This window comes from Vombatus ursinus, unplaced genomic scaffold, assembly GCF_900497805.2.
Source record: "Vombatus ursinus unplaced genomic scaffold, bare-nosed wombat genome assembly UNPS02007612.1, whole genome shotgun sequence".
NCBI classification, from domain to species: Eukaryota; Metazoa; Chordata; class Mammalia; order Diprotodontia; family Vombatidae; genus Vombatus; species Vombatus ursinus.
In genome coordinates this window covers 354,086-373,141 of record NW_020947390.1, presented here as the reverse complement: position 1 = coordinate 373,141, position 19,056 = coordinate 354,086, and the positions used below count along the sequence as shown (strand labels likewise).

General features: G+C 35.4%; 1 pseudogene; it reads left to right on the top strand.

The window, feature by feature from the left end:
* Nucleotides 1–3,698: 3,698 nt before the first annotated feature.
* Nucleotides 3,699–15,205, top strand: LOC114033891 (annotated as a pseudogene).
* The last annotated feature ends 3,851 nt before the right edge of the window (nt 15,206–19,056 follow it).

Sequence of the window (19,056 nt, the reverse complement as noted above, 5' to 3'; positions counted from 1 at the left end):
AACATATTTTCTTTTTATTATTATCCAATATGCTGGGAACATCACTCTTCAGTATTCCCAGCACAATAAATGAAAAGTTCTATAGAGTTTCAAGAGAGCAGGACTAATAATATTAAAAAGGAACATTTATAGCTATCACTTGCTTAATAACAGAAAGCAAAGTATGAGGCTTTGTCTAATGGAAACACTCTCTAGTTGAGTTTTATAAATAGATGCTTTTTTATCACTTTAACAACGACTTTTGATCTTGCAGAAGTAATTGAGTGGTTTGCAAGATGTGGAAAAAATTTGCATGTAATTTCATTGCATTTTTTTTTATTGTATGCTTCTTCCTTGGGAAATAAAAAAAAATTTTTTTTGCATGGAGATCCTATTGACTTTTCATAGAATGTCAGAGCTGAAAAAGTACCTTAGAGATCATTTAATCCACCCCCTTCATTTTATAAAGAAGGAAACTTAAGGTCAGATAAGTTTCTACTACCCCAAGGATACAGGGCTAGTAAGAGGCAGGGATGGAATTTGAGTTGAGGCTTAGTGACCCCCAGTCCTAAATCTTCATGCCCACCACCCCATTCCACTTCCTTGCTTAGTACTACTGCTTTGCAAAAATACCCTTTCAAAGAAGAACTAGTTAAATTGTCTACCCGTGAATTAATGGGAATTATTTCAGGGCTTTTGTGTGTTTTACTTGATTCATGGAGTCATATTTTCTACAAGACCCATGAACTGGTTGTTTTTTCTTTACGTTGCTCAATTTCATTGTTTACTATTTTTTAAACAAGGTCCTCTCAGGCTGTACATGATAGCCCCTTTGTCACCCATATATACGTGTGTGTGTGTGTATTCTATTTATTTTCAATTCCTTATTAATCTTTCCTCATTCTTCTTTTCTAATCAAAAGCTTTAAATTCTTCCAAGTGTGAGTTCAATACTCTCATTTTCCTTAAAATGTTCCCTGTGCTACATGGTAACTGTGTAGCATCGTTCTTTGCTTGTTTATAAATACATACATATGTGTGTGTATATCTTTCACCCCAACACAATTATAGGTTTTATTTTAGGACAAAGATAGTAACTTCTGATTTCTTCCACAATACCCCCTCCCTTTCCACATTGCAGTTAAGGTACCAAATTTGAGAAATACTTCTTATAGAATAATAAAATCAATTTTGTCTTTGAGGTTGATACTAAAGAGGGAGATCTTGCTTTGAAATGCCTGGAAGAAAATGAATAAAGACAAGCATGTGTCTTGTTCACTCAAATTTGATAAATATCTTTAGATCTGAATTAAATTACACTAATGAACAAAGATTTTAACCCCCAAAAGAAGTCAGTAAAGAGTCAAGGAACCATCTTAAGACCAATTTAACTAGCAAGTTGAAAAAGAGAATAATAAAATCTTAGTAGTAACAACTTTGAGAACTTGCAATGTTTGTGTGTCCTCCAGGAATGGCTGCTGTTAACTTGTCCTGCATAAACATTTTTTTTTACAATCTTCTGTAGGCCTCTAAGATATGACAACTTCCTGAGACACTCATTTTTGGTATTTAATAATGCTTTTATAGTCAGAATTCCTTTCTGTAGGCCTAACCAGATTTCCTATTGATACAAATTATTGAGATAGTCATAGCATCCAAAAACAAGGGTGTTAATGTTCTTCTACTCTTTACTCTGGTTAAACTGAATCTATTCCATTTAAGGGGGGAAATTGAGGAACAAGGATAGTGTAAGGAATGGAAACTAAGGCACACAAATCTCACTGTATTATATCTAGGGAAGTTTAACCTGGAAGAGAAAGCTTTAAGGGCCATGACAGCTATTTTCAAGTATTTGAAGGGCTTCCTAGAAAAAAAAAAAGGTAGGGTGAGGGCTAGATATTCCAGGTTGCCTACAGAGGGCAGCACTGAAAGAAATAAAAGTTGGAGGGAGGCAAATTTACACTCAACATAAATTCAAACTTCCTCACCAATAGAGCTATCCAGAAGTGAAATGAGCTATTTCTGGTGGTCAGTTCCTTTTCACTGGCATTTTCAAGTGAAATCTGGATGGCCACTTGGTGGGGACTTGTAGAAGGAATTTTTGTTAATGTTAAAAAGATATCCATTCACTTTTAATTTCCTCTATGATGTCCCCTTCCCTTCCACATTGCAATTAACATATTAACTTTAAGAAAGGTTTCTTGAAGAATAATAAAAGGAATTTTGTCTCTGGGGTTGATCGTGAAGAAGGAGATCCTGCTTCGAAAAGTCCTGCAGAAAATGAATGAGGACAAATCACGTATCTTATTCAGATCTATCCCAAATATGAGAATCTTTCATTCTGTAAATTCCTATTCTCTTTTATTCTACATCAAGCAGACAGATAAAATTATTGTTCTTCCATTTGGAGATTTCTAAGAGCTGCATTAATCAATTACAGCTCCCTTTGGAAGGACCTTACTAGCTACACACTGATTTTCCCTGACTTGGTATATACAAAATGTCTTTTGAAAGACGAATGGGCATATAAATAAAATCTCTGTTCCTTTAAGTCTATGATTCCCTTTTCCACAAGCATATTTTCTTTCCCTCCTGTTTCACTGGTTTGGACCTTTGATTTATATATTTTTTTGAGTACGTACAGCATCCTTATATGGAGGAAAGACTTCACTTTATTTTCTCCTTGGTAAACATTTCACTAGAACTTATTATGGCTTAACAGGACAGAGCAGCACAAACAAATTTAGAAATACTCCTTGCTCAACATATTTTATTTTGTTTTTCTAATCTAATTTAGATTTGGTCCCCAGGAGAAGGACCATAGTTTCTTCTATATTTGACTCAGACTCTAGGACACTGTTAATGTTTATTACCAATTGAATAAAATATGCCAACCTAAGCTTTCATCTATTCCTTCCCTAAATGTATTATTTTTAATTGAATTTGGTTTAAAGTAAGAAATATGAGAAAACCATCAAAGAAATACCAATAACATTTGTTGATTACTGATTCCCCATGCAGTAAAAATGAGCTTACCCTTACTTGACGTTTAAACTTAACCAAGAAATCTGGCTGAAGAAGCACAGGTTTTTATTGTTGTTGTTGTTTTGTTTGTTTTTTTTTGTGATCATTGTTTACCTCATCACACCTAGCTTTGTCTCCTTTTTTCACATGTAAAATCTTAGTATCATTATGTTCGTTTATTAACTATAATCCTTGGGTAGATCTGTGTTCTCAATGATGTGAGTACTTCCTCTAATAATTCAGACTGTAAGCCATCCATGCTTGCTTATTATTCATTGTGGGACTGCAGTGTAGTGGTGAGGGTAATCTGTGCTGAGGGCCATGGATAGTAAGACACAGAAGCTATGTTTTGGTGACAAGCGTAGAAGATAACTCCATCAACTATTTGTTTATTTTGTTTTGTGGGGTTGTTTGTTTGTTTGTTTTTAAGACTAAGGTTCTTTAACTCACTCAGAGTGGAAGTACAGTAGCCACTCACCGCACAGTCTCAATGCTGAAGAAGAAACTTTCCCTTGTTTTGTTCCCTATCTGGGCTAGTTCACCTTTCCTTAGGTAATCTAGCAACCTTCTCTGCTCCCAAGGGCTCACCATATTTATATTGGATATAGTGTGGACACCCAATTGACTAGTTCTACAGCATCTGAGAACTCACAAACTCAAGTGATCCACTAGCTTCAGCATCTGCAGAAGTAGGGAATGGGTGTGGCAGAGCTCTACATTGTTAATGTCTTGCTCTTTATTGAGTTCCTATATGTCATCTTCATCTTCAAGGTCTTTTATTCATTCTTCTCAGGTAAATGAAGAGTGTTTTCTATATAGTCATTTCCCTTCCTCAATATCTCACACATTGCTCTATTCAAAATCAATACTCAATAAATTCCTAGATGAATTTAGTCAGCCACCAGAATGAAGAAATAGATGAGTTGATTGAAGTTTCATTTTACTGCTGAGATCCACAATGAACAGTGAAATGGGACAAATCTTGAAGATCTGTTTTCTTGGGCAGTGAGAAACATGGAGTAATAAAAGGGAAAACAAAAACAAAAACAAACCCTAATTTGGGTTTATTTGGTTCTGGATCTACCAGCATTGTGTGTGTGTGTATGTGTGTGTGTGTGTGTGTGAGTGACTTCAGTAAATCACTTAGAATCTCTCAGCTTCAGCTCACTTATTATAACTCCCTTAATTAACTCATAGGGTTAACTATGTGGCTCAAAAAAGACCATGTGTATTTAAGTGCTCTGGAAAGTATAAAGTGCAAGAACACCTTATGATTTACAAAGTTTTATGTATATTACCTCATTTGATCCTCATAGCAACACTGAGAGATGGATATCTTCTTTTTACAGATGCGGAACTGAAACAGAGAGGTTAAATGACTTATCCTAGGTCATACAGCTAGAAAATGAGACAGGATTCAAAATCAGGTCTTCCTAACTCCAAGTTGAGTGCTCTATTGATTATACCAATCTACCTCATATGATTGTTGTGCAGTGACTATCAGTCTCATAATTATTTCTGTGCTAATTTTAAATTATCTCAGTCAAACTACCTATGCTATATTTTCCCCCATTCTTTTTGTCCTAGATGTCTTTTTTTATTTTTTATTATTTATTTATTTAGTTTTAGTTTTCAACATTCACTTCCACAAGATCTTGATTTGCAAATTTTCTCCCCATCTCATCCCTCCCTCTACCCCAAGATGGCATGCACTCTGAATACCCCTTCCCCTAATCTGCTGTCCCTTCTATCTCTCTCCCCTCCATCTCCTTCCCCTTCAATTTCCCTGTAGAGCAGGATAGATTTCTATACCCCATTTCCTGTATATCTTATTTCCCCGTTGCATGTGAAAACAATTTTTTTAACATTTGTTTTTAAAACTTTGGGTTCCAAATTTTCTCCCTTCCTCCCTCCCCACCCACTCTCATTGAGAAGGCAAGAAACTCAATACAGGTCACACATGTGCAGTCTTGCAAAACACTCCCATAGAAGTCATGGTGTAAAAAACTAAGTATATTTCCCTTAATCTTATCTCTCCCCCCATTTATTATATTCTTTCTTTTGACCCTGTCCCTCCTTAGAAGTGTTTGCTTCTGATTGTCCCCTCCACCAATCTACCCTACCCTCTATCATCCCCCTGCTCGCTTGTCCCCTTTCCTCCACCCCCCCCACCTATTTTCCTGTAGGGTAAAATAGATTTCCATACCCAATTGAGTGTGTATGTTATTCCCTCCTTAAACCAAATCCGATGAGAATAAGATTCACTCATTCCCTCCATTGTAAAAGCCTTTCTGGATGTCTTTTCTAAAACTCTCCTTAATTCCTGGAGTTGACTGACTCTTCCTTTCCTTTCTCTCTATCTCTACTTGTTTAAGTACCTTTTATTCTTGAAATTTCAACTCAGGTGTCACATTCTTTATGAAATCTTCTTTCAAAAACAAAAAAGGTCTCTTAGCTGATAGTACCTGGTCCTTCTCAAATAACTCAGAGTGCATTGTCTGGATCCTTTCATTGCACTAATTACATCCTGTATCTATTATAAATATTTATGTTGATGTCTTATTCCCTTTTTTGAGGTTAAAAGGGCAAAAACTGAGGTTTTTTTTTACCTCTTTTTATTCCCAACACAATATAGTAGTTTGCAAACGTTAGGTTGTTAAGAAACATTATTGACATGAATGGAGTTGGAATACTTGTTGATAAGAGGTTGATGATGATGTTTAGTATGATTCAGCATATTGGGAAGCATTAAATTCACTAATGGAATTTCCTTTCCCTTCTGGTCCTCCATTTCAACCCCTTTTATTCAGTTAACACGAGACACTGTACACCTCCACCCAGCTGGATGCTGACCCACCTCTCTCCCCATCAGCACACCTGCTTCATTCTGACCCTCAGAGTCCAAAAGTCCTTAACTGGAGACATTCTACTCATCCTTTTTGGATGAGTAAGGAGTCACCACTTATATTTTGCTAAGATGGTAGTCTACTCAGCCTTATCATCTACCCTTTAATTGTTCCCTCAGGTCCAGTGGGCCTTAACAATTACTCTTCTGATACGCCCTCCAAACCCCCAAATAATTTCTATCTGACCTTATATTGCACCGTAGGCCTTCAGGTCTATCATCTACCTGATGCTACATCCTAGATAATGCTCAGAATTTCATCCTTTCTGAAACTAAAACTTCCTATATATGTTGTCTCCCCTAATAACAATGGAAGCTTCTTAAGAGAAAGGTCTGTTTGTTTTTCTACTTGTATTCTCAGTTCTTAGCATAGTGCTTGGTATACTCTAAGTGCTTAATACATGCTTTAATCATTCCATGAAAGAATGTTTTCTGTAAAGTCGTGTGTAAAGAGAATGTCAAGCAATATAGTAAGTGTGATTGTTTGGAATAAGGGGAAGAGGGGAAAGTCTAGGAGGAAATAAATGCAACAAGATGAGTTTAAAGCCCTGAAATTAAAGATAGGGCATAAAAGCCCATTTATTCCCAAAATGTACCAGAAGAATATTAATTATAGTACTCTTCAGCCACATATAAGTCACATCTAAAACATCTCTTCTGTTGGGCAAGGTAATCTACATTCTAAATGGGGACTTCTAGAATATACCTTATCCAACACCTAAATGAAAGTTCATTATTTGTAATTCATGGATGGTCTGCACATACTTTTTTTGCATTGTAATGGCATCATAAAAAACTCCCAGTGAAGGAATGTCATATTTGTCATATGTGTTGAGGTGAATTAATACTCTTTTTAAGAGCTATATGACCTGGACTAAAATGCCACCTCTGCTTTTAACTAATTGTGTGACCTTGGGTGAGTCATTTAACCTCTATGGCCTTAATTTTTTTTTTCATTAGCAAAAGGAGGAGATTTTACTATATGACCTCTGATGTCTGTTTTAGTTCTTCATCTATCATCCTATGCTACTAGGTTCAAATTACACATCTGGTCTGTTTTTTGATGTCATTGCTATGTAGTATAAGTGCTGCCTACAGCTTTTATTCATTACTGTAGTCCACAGCTGGTTCATGCAAAATATGCCACTTTGCAGTCCATCTGTTCCAAGGAAGAGATCTGTAACCATGAACAGTTTGGACCAGAGCAGCTTTATTACTGTAGTTGCAGTTTCTAAATAGAACTCAAAAAATAATGATGTTCAGTTTCTACTTTTAGATACCAGTGAGATAACACCTGTCTAGACAGATGGTCTCTGGCCTGTGAAAACAAGGACAGCTGAGAGGCAGGAAAATCAAGTTGGTGACTCTGATGAAATAATTACTATTCCTTGCCTAAACCTTTTAGTCTCTAAATAGCAGCTCATAAAATACCCATGGGAAATTTGGAGTAAAGATAAGAATGAGGTTTTTAGTGTGTTAACCTAAAACAATGAAGTACATTTTGGAAAGAAAGGAAAAATAAATAGTTTCAGAGTAATAATAATATTACTATAGAGTAAAGAAAGTTGTGGCTCCTTTGTTTTAGAGAAACTTTGTAGGTAAGATTATGAAAAATGAATTGCATTGAATGTCAAGTCCACGCTTTTAATGAAAATAAAAGCAGGCTCCAATTATCACCTAATCAGGCTATTGTCAAACAATGCCAAATAGGCACATTTTATCCCTTTTCATCTAGATGTTTGCTTTGGTGTACACTCAACCTGAACACTCCCAGCAAGGAACACTGTCTCTTTATACTGTGGAATCCTTGCCAATAAAGTTAGGATATTAATGTATGTTAACTGCTTCAATAAAGTGGAAAAAAAATTTCCTAAGAAAAAGTTTTAGCAAACTCTCCACATGAATTATTTTGACTAAATACTGATTCAAGCTACCTATTTTATCAAGTATAGCTGTCTTCAAGGCTAATGCCTGCTTCTCCAGGTGATGCAATACAGACACAGGTCATTCTTTCTAATTCAGTTTAAATAGCTATATTTTCATCAGTAAAACAGTTGAAATTGTGTGTGATTAAAATTTTACCCTCCTAATCTAATCTATGCTAGGAATGATAAATGAACTGGGATAGGTAATTTGATTTTTTTTTAATTTGAAGGATCCCTTTATTTTCTTACATAGGGATCAAGTGTGAAATGCGTTTTCTGAGTTAATGAAATTGAATAATATTTTCCAAGTTATTTCCCCCTCCGAAATTAGTCTTTAAAAGACTAATAAGTTATTTTTCATATGCAATATTGGACATCTAGTCCATGTAATATAATATGTTTTATTAAATGTAACATAAAATATTGATTAAGAAAATAATATTCTACTCCCTTTGCTGATTGCTGGTTTTAATAGGTAATATGACGTTCTGTCCTCAGTTCTTATATTTGATGCAGACTTCAACCCCACAGGGGACCGGATCACCAAAATGCAATTACAAATTATAAATTGGCTGTCTTATATAGGAAAGGGATAAGTCAAGCCATATCTCATCAACTAATGTATTTAAATATAGGTTGGATGTCACTATGAAAAATTAAGGACTTACTTTTCTAGAAAAAGAACAAATATCCATGTTTCTTCTTTTACTCGACTTTTCTCCACATTATATTCAAACTGACTTGAATTCAGGGTCTTATTCACACTAACTGAATTTAATAAAAGACTCCAAGGAAGTGATGTTATCAGTTCATTCAGAGGAAAGGGCCAGGGCAAAAGGACTTTTCAATTACACAGTGGAAATATTCAAATACTTGATATTTCTAATTACTGCACATTTATTTTCGCTTTTGTGAGGGTGTGGAAACTTATTCCACTTATGCAACCTGGCAGTTTCTCTGTAATTTATAGACCTAAAGAATAGTCTGGATCACTGAGAAGTTAAGTGATTCGCCTAGCGTCACCTAGCAAGTATGTTTCCAAGGCCAGACTTGAACCTGGGTCTTCTTGACCCAGGCTATGGTGCTTCAGTATACACATATACACATTTCTAACAATTTGCAGTTTAGGGTGTAATATTCAGAAGGTGTTGTGCCTATTTTATTGTCTGCATGGGGTCTTGGCCTCTTAATGCCTTTTTTTTTTGGTCACAATCAAACTGTTTTCCTAAAGCATGGGTGAATATGCTTTGCTAGCCTTAAGGCTTACTTTTAGAATTAAGGTTAATTGAGTGACAACATATTGTCTTTTCTATTTTTTTTCTCAAATCTCTTTCCCACAGCATGAAATATATAACCCTCCAAATTCCTCTACCCTTTTCTACATTCTTTCATGGCCAATGGATTTAACACATTTTTATGCCTTTTTTGAAAGTAAAAAGACACTGGAGAATACATAAATGGGACATGTGACTGGCTGCCAATTACACAAAACTGAGAAATGAAGCAGACAGAGATTTCTCTCTTCAAATTTGTGAAACCAGTCCCTTACTAGTTTATTGGAGAATTGTGTTAAAATTATTCTTATTTTAAAAAAGAATTTATTTTAAACATTTAAAAATTCATTTCACATTTAGAAAAGTGCAGATGCTATACATAGAAGGGGCATGATGATAATTGACAAAGACAAATAGATATATACATGATGAAAGTTGGTATCATTCAATTCAATTTAAGCAACATTTCTTGATCACCTACTCTGTGTTGGGCATAGTGCTAAGCCCAGGGGTTCCAAAGACCAAAATAAAAACAGTTTTTTGCTTTCATGAAATGTGTTTCCCCCCCTGTGTTCCTGTCTAAAGATTCTATGAAATAAGATTGCTATAGTTTTTAAGTCAACCTTGAAAAGTTTCCTTACTTCAAGGAATAGTTGTAATGTGTCTCCAAGGCAACACCAGGATATCCTCTACATAGGAAGAAGAGCATCTTTGACAGAGTATTCATGAAACCTAAGTCTGGTTCAAAATCAGTCTGAGCAATATGAAAACCAGTTAGTGAAAGCAGTTAGATCATTTATTTTCACTGTATTATATAAGTTTCTGAAGTGCTAGATTGTTACAACATATATGAACTGATTTACAAACCTTAAAGGGCTACATAAATACCAACAATTACTATTATTATTGTTTATTGTTATTATCTAATCTGTCTCTCTGCTTGAAAATAACTGAAACTTATTTTTCTATATGTGTATGCAAAAACACACCTGTCATACTTTTTTTCTATTCCTAAGTATGCATTTTTAATGAATGTCTAAGAGATTAATTTTACTTTTTACCTCAAAGGAAATTTAGTATCACCAAATCCATATCATGGGTTTCATCAAAAGTGCATTTATAGTATGGCCAATCTAATTTGATAAAAAGGAAATAATTTTTGTTTAAAGGAAGATTTTTTTACTAATTTTAATGGATATCATCTAAAATTATCTTGAAACCAAGTAACTTTAATCCATATTAAGATTTTTTTTTATTACATTCTCCTTTTCACAGTTGGATACATTTAACTACCAGGTATTTTTTAAATTAAGAAGTAAATGTTTTCACAAAAAGCACTGCAAGTTAATTCAAAGTGTTCCCTTGTAAATTAAAAACAATTTTAATATGAGCATATCATACACTATTCTCCCATATTTTAAACCAATACATTTGTAATGAAATCAATGTATGAATCAAGATATATAATCTAATCTATATTAATGAAAGTGGGGAAAAGAGAGAGATGGGGAGATGGGGAGATGGAGGGATGGAGATGGAGAGAGAGAGAATTGGTCCAGGCACCTAATATCTTCAATATAGGGAAGGCAAGAGAATAAGCATTTATAGTGTCTATGCTGTGCTACTATGATAAGCTTTAAACATGTATGTGTGTTTAAATATGTACATGTGTATATGTGTGTTTATATACATACATAGATACATATGTGTGTGCATATATGTATATTGTGAGTATACACATACATCTATATTTGTATACATTTATTTTCTTGACTCCAGGGCCAGCTCTCTATCTACCATGCTTATTGTTTCTCTATCTCTCTCTTACTCCCTTTCTTTTTATACATGGAGGGAAGCTAACAATGTTGTTTTCTGCCATCCTGATCTGATGGTTGTATAGCAAAACCTCCTCTATCTATCATCCTTTAAAATGAGAAGGATGGAGTTAATCCCTGTTCTTTATTCCCCTTGGAAAATACATGTTTCAGAGATCTGGGATGTCTGATATAGTTGAAGATTTACACCCCAACATTTTAATCTAACATTTGCTTATGGGCATCTCCCAAATTTATTCTTCCCATCCTTCTTGACTTATTACATTGTGTTTTGGAAATAGTTGTAGATAAGTATATAGATTTGGGGGCACATAAAACTGAGTGATTTGTTTTGTCACACTGAACTTTTGAACAGAGCAAATACATTTTTTTTCTTTTTACATGTCCACAAGGATAGATTTCTATACGTGAAAGGGCTTCTCACCCAGGAGCCATGGTTGTGACCATAGTCGCCACTATTCTCTAGGCTGCTGTCGCCCCTGACCACTGCTGTGGTGGGGTAGTTGACATTAATTCTGATTTCCACTCCCTTTCCACTCATTTTCTATTTTTCTTATGTCTTTATCTCTAATTAATTCTCACATTTCTGAAAAGACACTCCTCTTCCAATCCCTATGCACTTACACTTTGCTATTTTCATATCTTATGTCCCCAAGTACATTATAAATTCCTTAAGTCATGATGGAACCATCTAATCTTATCTAGTCAATGTCTTGCCCCTATTAGAGACAGAATAAAATTTATTATGAGTTCATTTTGACAGCTAATTGGAGCACTGTGTATATGTGTGTCATGTGTGTGTGTGTGCATGTGTGTGCATGTGCATGCATAGCACAAGGTTAGCAATAATAGTACATGAAGTGTTATCTTCATGTTTTGTGGCATTCAGAATTTGCTTCTTCACCAAACAATAAGTATTTTCTTTAGCCTTGCCCTGCCTTCTCTTCTCTTTTTCTCTTCTCTTCTCTTTTTCTTATCTATTCTCAGCTGTTTCAAGACCTTTGATAGAAACCAGATAATTCCAGAAGGTTGGGCTAAGAGTAGACCAGATTATAAAACATACTATGAACATTTAATGGTAATTATGATTTTTAAGTTTCCATAGACAGACTTTTAGGTCTAGAGTGATTTCAATTATAGGTGTGCATTAATAATAATAGCAATTAATCAATGTTATTAATATGCCATACTAATATTGCATTGTATAATTTGTTGGCAATACGATAGTCATATTTATTATTATTGACATTAATGCACACAAAGTCTTATACTTGTAGAAAGTACCATGGATATAAGGATAAACATACAAAAACTAATCTCTTTCTCCCCATCCCTGCACCCCAGGGACCAGATCTGCTAACTCAAAAAGCACCCAGTTGACACCACAGGAGTCCAAGTTTTCTTTCACTAGCTAAGCCACAAGTATCCATCCATCATTGTGAACTGTGTGGAGAAAAATCCCAAAGAATGTAATACTGTCAAGATCCCAGTTGATAACCAGTAAACTTAATCCAAATGAAGTGGAGTCTGATAGTCTATATTTGGATATGAGTGTAATCATCCATCTTTGTACACATCCAGAAGATAAACCAACACCAAAAAGTGAAGGTGAAATGATGGTTGCAATTTTTGAATACATTGATAGACTCTTCAATATATTAAGACCAAGATGACTTTTCTAAATGGCAAGAGATGGAGTTGCTCCATGTGGTAAAATTAACCAGCAGCATTCCAGGAGGTTTAGAGAATCAAAGGAAGAAATGAAAGCAACTGTGGAGAAACAACAAGTCAGGGAAGAAATATTGTCAAAAGGTGGCTTTCTTCTCCAGGTGAGATCAGAGAAAGATTTGACAGCAATTGTATTACACCAGGAACTGAATTTGTGGATAATCTTGCTAAATGACTTCGATGTTAAATTGCTGATCATTTAAATCATGACCCTGGGTGGAGATAATTTGACAGTTATTTTATCTAATGCTGGTGTTCCTGGTGAAAGGAGAACATAAAATCATGGATTATATTAGAAGACAAAGAGCTCAACCTAACCATGACGCAAACATTCATCATTGTTGATGTGGAGTGGATGCTGATCTCGTTATGGTTGGACTTGCCACACACTAACCAAACTACAATTACTAGGGAAGAATTGAGACTCAACAAACTGAAACCATGTGGTTTTTCTAATCAGCTCAGGCACAAGATCAAGGACTGCCAGGGTTTGCCAAGGAAAAAACAGGGAGAACAAGATCAGTGTGAAGAAAGTCTTTCTATTTCAGAAGGAGAGTTTATCTACATTCAGTTAAATATGTTTTATGAGTTTTTAGAAAGAGAATTAACTATGACCAGCCTGCCATTTACTTTTGATATTGAGAGGAGAATCAATGACTGAGTTTTCATGTGTTTCTTTGTGTGAAATGGCTTCTTTGCACATTTGCCATCTTTGGAGATTAGGGAAGGAGTAATTGACTGTTTAGTTAATATATACAAAAAGGTGGTACATAAAGGGGGGTTGGGAGGTGGGATGTACCTTACAGAGAATGGTTATATCAACCTACAGAGAGTACAAATGATCATATTACCTGTTGGTGAAGTTGAGAATAACACTTTTTTTAAAAGAGAAAGGTGATAAGGAAAGTTTTAAAAGAACGCAAAAAGAATGAGGAGGGGTCAGCCAGCTTTTCTTCCCAGTGGAATTATAACCCCTTGCAAGGTGTGGATGCAAGAAATTCACATGTATCTCAAGTACCCAGTAATCCAAGACAAACAACTTATGGAATGAGAATGCACAATAACTCTAGTCCTTTAATATCTCCCTATTTAAGTTTCACTTCTGATGGCACCCCATCTCTAGGAGGATGAATTAACAAAAAGCAGAAAATAGTAACAGAGAACCTGAGCCAGAGGATAATGTCAGGTTATTATGGGAATCTTGTTGGAAGCAACAGTATCATAAGAATCAATTTGATGTTGCAGCTGGTGAGAAATTTCATCATTAAGTTGTGCAGTCTTATGTTGAAGACTATACTGAGTTCTTCAACATTATTACTAGGGCTGGACTTACTGGAAATGGTATTATCCTTTCCATTATGCACCATTTGCTTCAGACTTTGGTGGTACTGCAGATATGCCCTCTGATTTTGAAAAGGTTACAAGACCATTTAAACCACTGGGGCAACTTATGGGGGTATTTCCAGCTGCAAGTGGTAACTTTCTACCTCCCTCATGGCAGTAGCTTATGAGTGACCCTGAATCCAATCTAACTGACTTCCATACTGAAGATGGTTTGTGGGGCACACCATACAGAGGTACAAACCAACTGATTTGATGGGAAAAAATATGCTTGGCGAGGTGTTGCCCTATTACCATTTGTTGATGAACATTGTCTGAGAACCGCTCAGGAAGAAGTTTATCCTAACTTTACACCTGATAAAACTAGAAGAAATAATATTGGTGGTGATATAATGTTTGTGGGGAAATACCATCTACTTAGTGATTTTCTTTTAGAACTGTACAAAACAGGCTCCACAGAGGCAGTAGATTTACCACCTGAACTTTGTCATGGGATCCAAGGAAAACTTACTTTACATGATGAAGCCATTCTTCCAGATCAAATAGTATATTCTCCTGTGACAGTGTTGCAAGATTTGACACAGAATATTGCTATTAGTATTAACTTTGAAGATCCTCATTTTGCAGGAAATTACATTTTTAAAACTATAGTGCTACCAGGAGTAAGAAAGCCTACAACTGTACTCAAACCTGGTGATTGGGAAAAATCCAGCAACGGACAGCAATGAAGACCACAGCTTGGCTTTAACCAAGACAGAAGGCCAGTTCAGCCAGTTCACTTACATCAGTCAGCATTTAGGACACTAGGTCACATCATGCCAAGAGGTCCAAGAGGTGGACCTTAAAACAATGCTGCACCACCTGGAAATTATTAGGGAAATTTGTAGGCCAATGATAACAGGACAAGCACAGATTCCAAAGCTTAGGTCAAATATGAGACCACGTGATTTCTAGAGAGATCCCACTTCCGTTTTCCATCAACCAAGATTTGACAGAGCTGCAGTTGAACCTCTTGCTGCCTTGGAACTGTATGCTACAATTTCAAAATGCAAAATTTCAACAAAATCAATATCAACTAGTAGGAGGCCCAGGCAGTTATCCACCATGACGTGATAATCATGGAGGGAAAGAGGGATATGGCTATGGAAGGAATCACCCTTTGCCACCTCCCTCAGCAAAATACAAGTGGAATTAAGCTTTTGTGAAGCTTTCTTAAAACCTTTCATGGTTCTGCTATTTTATGCTGTTTGTGGAAAGGAAGCATTTTTATCAAACAGTAGTGTAAGAACTACAATACTTGATATATTTGTTTTAACTGTGCATATTTCTCACAGATCAGATTTTCAGTGTTTTATGTTGCTTTCCAATTGTGTAATGCATAATACAGTGATTTGAATTTAATACTTTACTTGTGAGAGACATTTGATGAATAGAAAAGTACTGTTTTTTTATTTTAGTTACGAATCAAACTGTATTACTGTGAGATTCAAAACAGTGTACACATGCTCATCCAAAATACATACTGTTCATTTTGTTCATTTAATTAATGAACAAAAATTAGGTCTGAACACTTCAGATAGAATCTGCAACCAGCTAGAAAACACATTTTTTAAGACAAGCTACTGTGCAAAATTCCTTTGAAAACACTTCATTATTGTATCTGTCTGAGAATTTCTGGACCACTTTAGTAAAAATATCAACTAAAATACCTCTTAATCTGTTCTCCTAGAGTGAATTTCCATTCTTCTGGGCAAGATGCATGAAGGACCTGAAAGCATTAGTATATTGGTAGCTATCTCCTATAACAGATGTAGATAAAATGGAAAGAACACAAAACTTGGATCCAGAGGACCTAGGTTTGAATCATAAATTGACTTCTTATCACCTATGTGTCCTTGGACAAGTCATAATCTCATCGAATAAAGTGTCTTTATCTAAAAATAAGAGGAATTTGGTCTTTTCCAATAATCAATTTAATAAGCAAATAGAAAAAGGGGAAGGGGAAAGAGAGAAATCAGGAGCAAAAGGGCTAGAGAGGAAGAGACTGCCAAAGCAAGAGAATGAGAGAAAGAGAGCAAGTGTGTGTATGTGTGTGTATATGAGAGAGAGAGAGAAAGAGAAAGAGAGAGAGAGAGAGATACAGAGACAGAGAGACAGAGAGAATGCCTTCATTTCTAAACTGTGACCAAACTTATTAAATTACAGTGATTTAGTAAATTACCAAACCATGGGGGATAGTCAGTCTGTACTCTTTGCTACCTTTGATTATGACCATCTGCTAATTTGATAGCATTTGAAAAAAATTTCCTTTTCTTCACTTAAATCAGTTTCAGCTATGGATGCTGTCAGTCTAGAGACTTATTCTTCTGTTTTCTCTGCTTTTCCCCACACTGCCCCGCCCCCAAACTCTTGTTAGCACTAGCATGTTACTGTGCACAATAACCAATCTAATTGTGAAATTAGACAACTAAAACATGTACAATGATTAAATGCTACATAGGGAGGATTTTGGATAGAAATATTTTGGAATTCTCTTTTCTGAGCCAGTAATTTCCAAGAATCCATTAAGGCAAATTAGAACTTCCTCCACATCATATATTTTCTCATCTAATGTTACAATTATCTGATGTTTTGTTACCTAAGGATAGAGGTGATGATTTTTCATATGTAAGGCTTATCTCTTTGCTCCTTAAATCCTATTTCTATTTGCTGTTCTCCATTAGAACTTAGCAAATGATACTACACAAAAGGGAGCCCAAAACTTCCATCTCTCTCTCTGTTTGATGCCTTAAAAGAGTTTTGGCTCTAATTCACCTCCATATGTGATTTATCTATTCTCTGATCAGGAAAACTTTACCATGTGCCAGAGGAATAAGTCATTTTTCCTAGTGGTTTCTTTTGTTCACTCCATTTTCACTTCATACTGATAATCTGAGCTTTGTAGAATCATTAAATTTAAACTGGACACTTAGTTGCTATAGTTTTAACATGATTCTAGCCTGAGATCTGCTGAATTCTGTCAACTCATATAAATTGGGCTTCTGCACAATATAGAAACTTTCCCCAAATTTCTTTCTTATAAAAAAGTATAAATATTAAACCTACTCTAAATAGGTACATCATATGACCTAATTAAAGCTGTCATCAAAGAAATCTATAACCAAAAAAGGAGATAGGTTATTCCCATGGCATACCCTGGAGTTTAGAGCCTAGATAGTCCATGTGCTCCTTCAGCATCTTCATAATTACAAGAGAAAGTGAGGAATTTTACAGCCTATTGAGTGTATACTGTGGCAAATTTATGGGAGGATATGGATTAAGGTCCATATGATGGGAGGTAGGGAGGAATTAGGATCTGCACCACTAGCAGGAACACACATTGAAGAGATTACACATTTATCTTGAGATTTGAACATACAGTAAAAATTTTACTATAGCATTATATTGAAGGAACCCACACAAAGACAGATTTAAACATTTGAGAGATGATGAAAATGGTGATTTCCATTGTGCTTTTAAGTTTCACTGTTTTTCCTAATAACAATCGTAGAAGGCATATAGTAAAAATATTATTCTTATTTTGCAGATGTGAATATTGAAGCTCTTCTGAGAGATTAAAAGATTTTAAAAGTAATAGTCTGGCAGAGCTTTATACCTAGGTCATCTGATTGTGAATCAAGTTCCTTTTCTACCGTAAATCTACACAACTGAGAAGATACTTCAAAATTTCTTCTATTTAGGCTATGCTTACAAAACCTCTTTTAGAAAGAAATTATCTAAGGTAAAACTCAAGGGAATTAGTTTATTATCTGCTTTGCTTTGCAAATGAAAGCCCCCATGATTGGCTGACATTGCCCTAGCTGCCTTTCTATGGAGGGGTTTTACAGAAGTGTAAGCAAGTGAGATCAAAGCATAAAGTATAATTCTAAATTATTTTCTGCATAGATTCAGCAAAAGGTTAAAATTAAAATATCTTTTAGATTCAACAAGGTCCAGAACATGGAAACATATGTGTACATCTATATGTGTATGTATGCACACACACATTTGTGTGAATGTGTGTATATGTGGGATAAAACCATGATTCCAAAATGTACTAATATCTCCGACTTTAGGCTTGTTCCAGCATGAGAAAGCATTTAACCTGCACAGATCTTATTTCTAGTTATTATATTGTAGCTATTTATTGAGTACAGCTCAGTGAGCAAGTTAGAGGAGCTTTTGATGTGAAAGTGAAAGCAGGTGGGTAAGCAGGGTGCTTACCCATCATAGGCACAGAAGAGATATAGAAGAGGGGAGGATTTTCTGAAGGACCTGGACAGTCACTCTCAATAGTCTGCTGGTCTGGTCTGGTCTGGTCTAGTCTAGGTGAAGTATTATACTGGCAAGTGAGTGAGGTTTGCAGATTTGGATGCAAACTCATGAGGGGAAATAAGCAAAATTCTGGAATTTCTTTTTGCATGCCTATTGCTCAGGTAGACATGGGGTAACATTTTTTTAGCCACTTCTAATTGAGGGGATTGGTTCCCTGAGGCAAAATCTAGTGGGGAGTCACTGGAACCATTCTCTAAGGCTTCTATCTTTGTCTTAAGGTAACTAAAAATAATTTCATTACAGTGAGTAATCTTTCAACATGAGTTTGGTAATGTCTCTATCCAACATGGAGTGAGAAGTGGAAATTCTACTGTCTTGTAAGTTTCTGTATGTTTTGAAACTATTTCTCTCCATATAAAAGGTCATTTTTTGGGGGGAGGGATTTTAGCTATCTAAAATCTAAGTTTCAATCAATTGCTTGACCTCCTCATTACTCCCCATACAATTCCCATCCTAGCCATTCTAGTTTGCCTTCACTATATTTACCATATTGGCAGAGAGATGATGGATTCAATACAATAAAGGAAACATTTATCAATTTATCAAGCACTTATGTGCAAGGAACTGAGGATAATAATAACAATAATAGTAGCTATCATTTATATAACACTTATTTGCTCTACAATTATTTCATTTGACCCTGGGAGGTATGTACTATTATTATCACCCTCA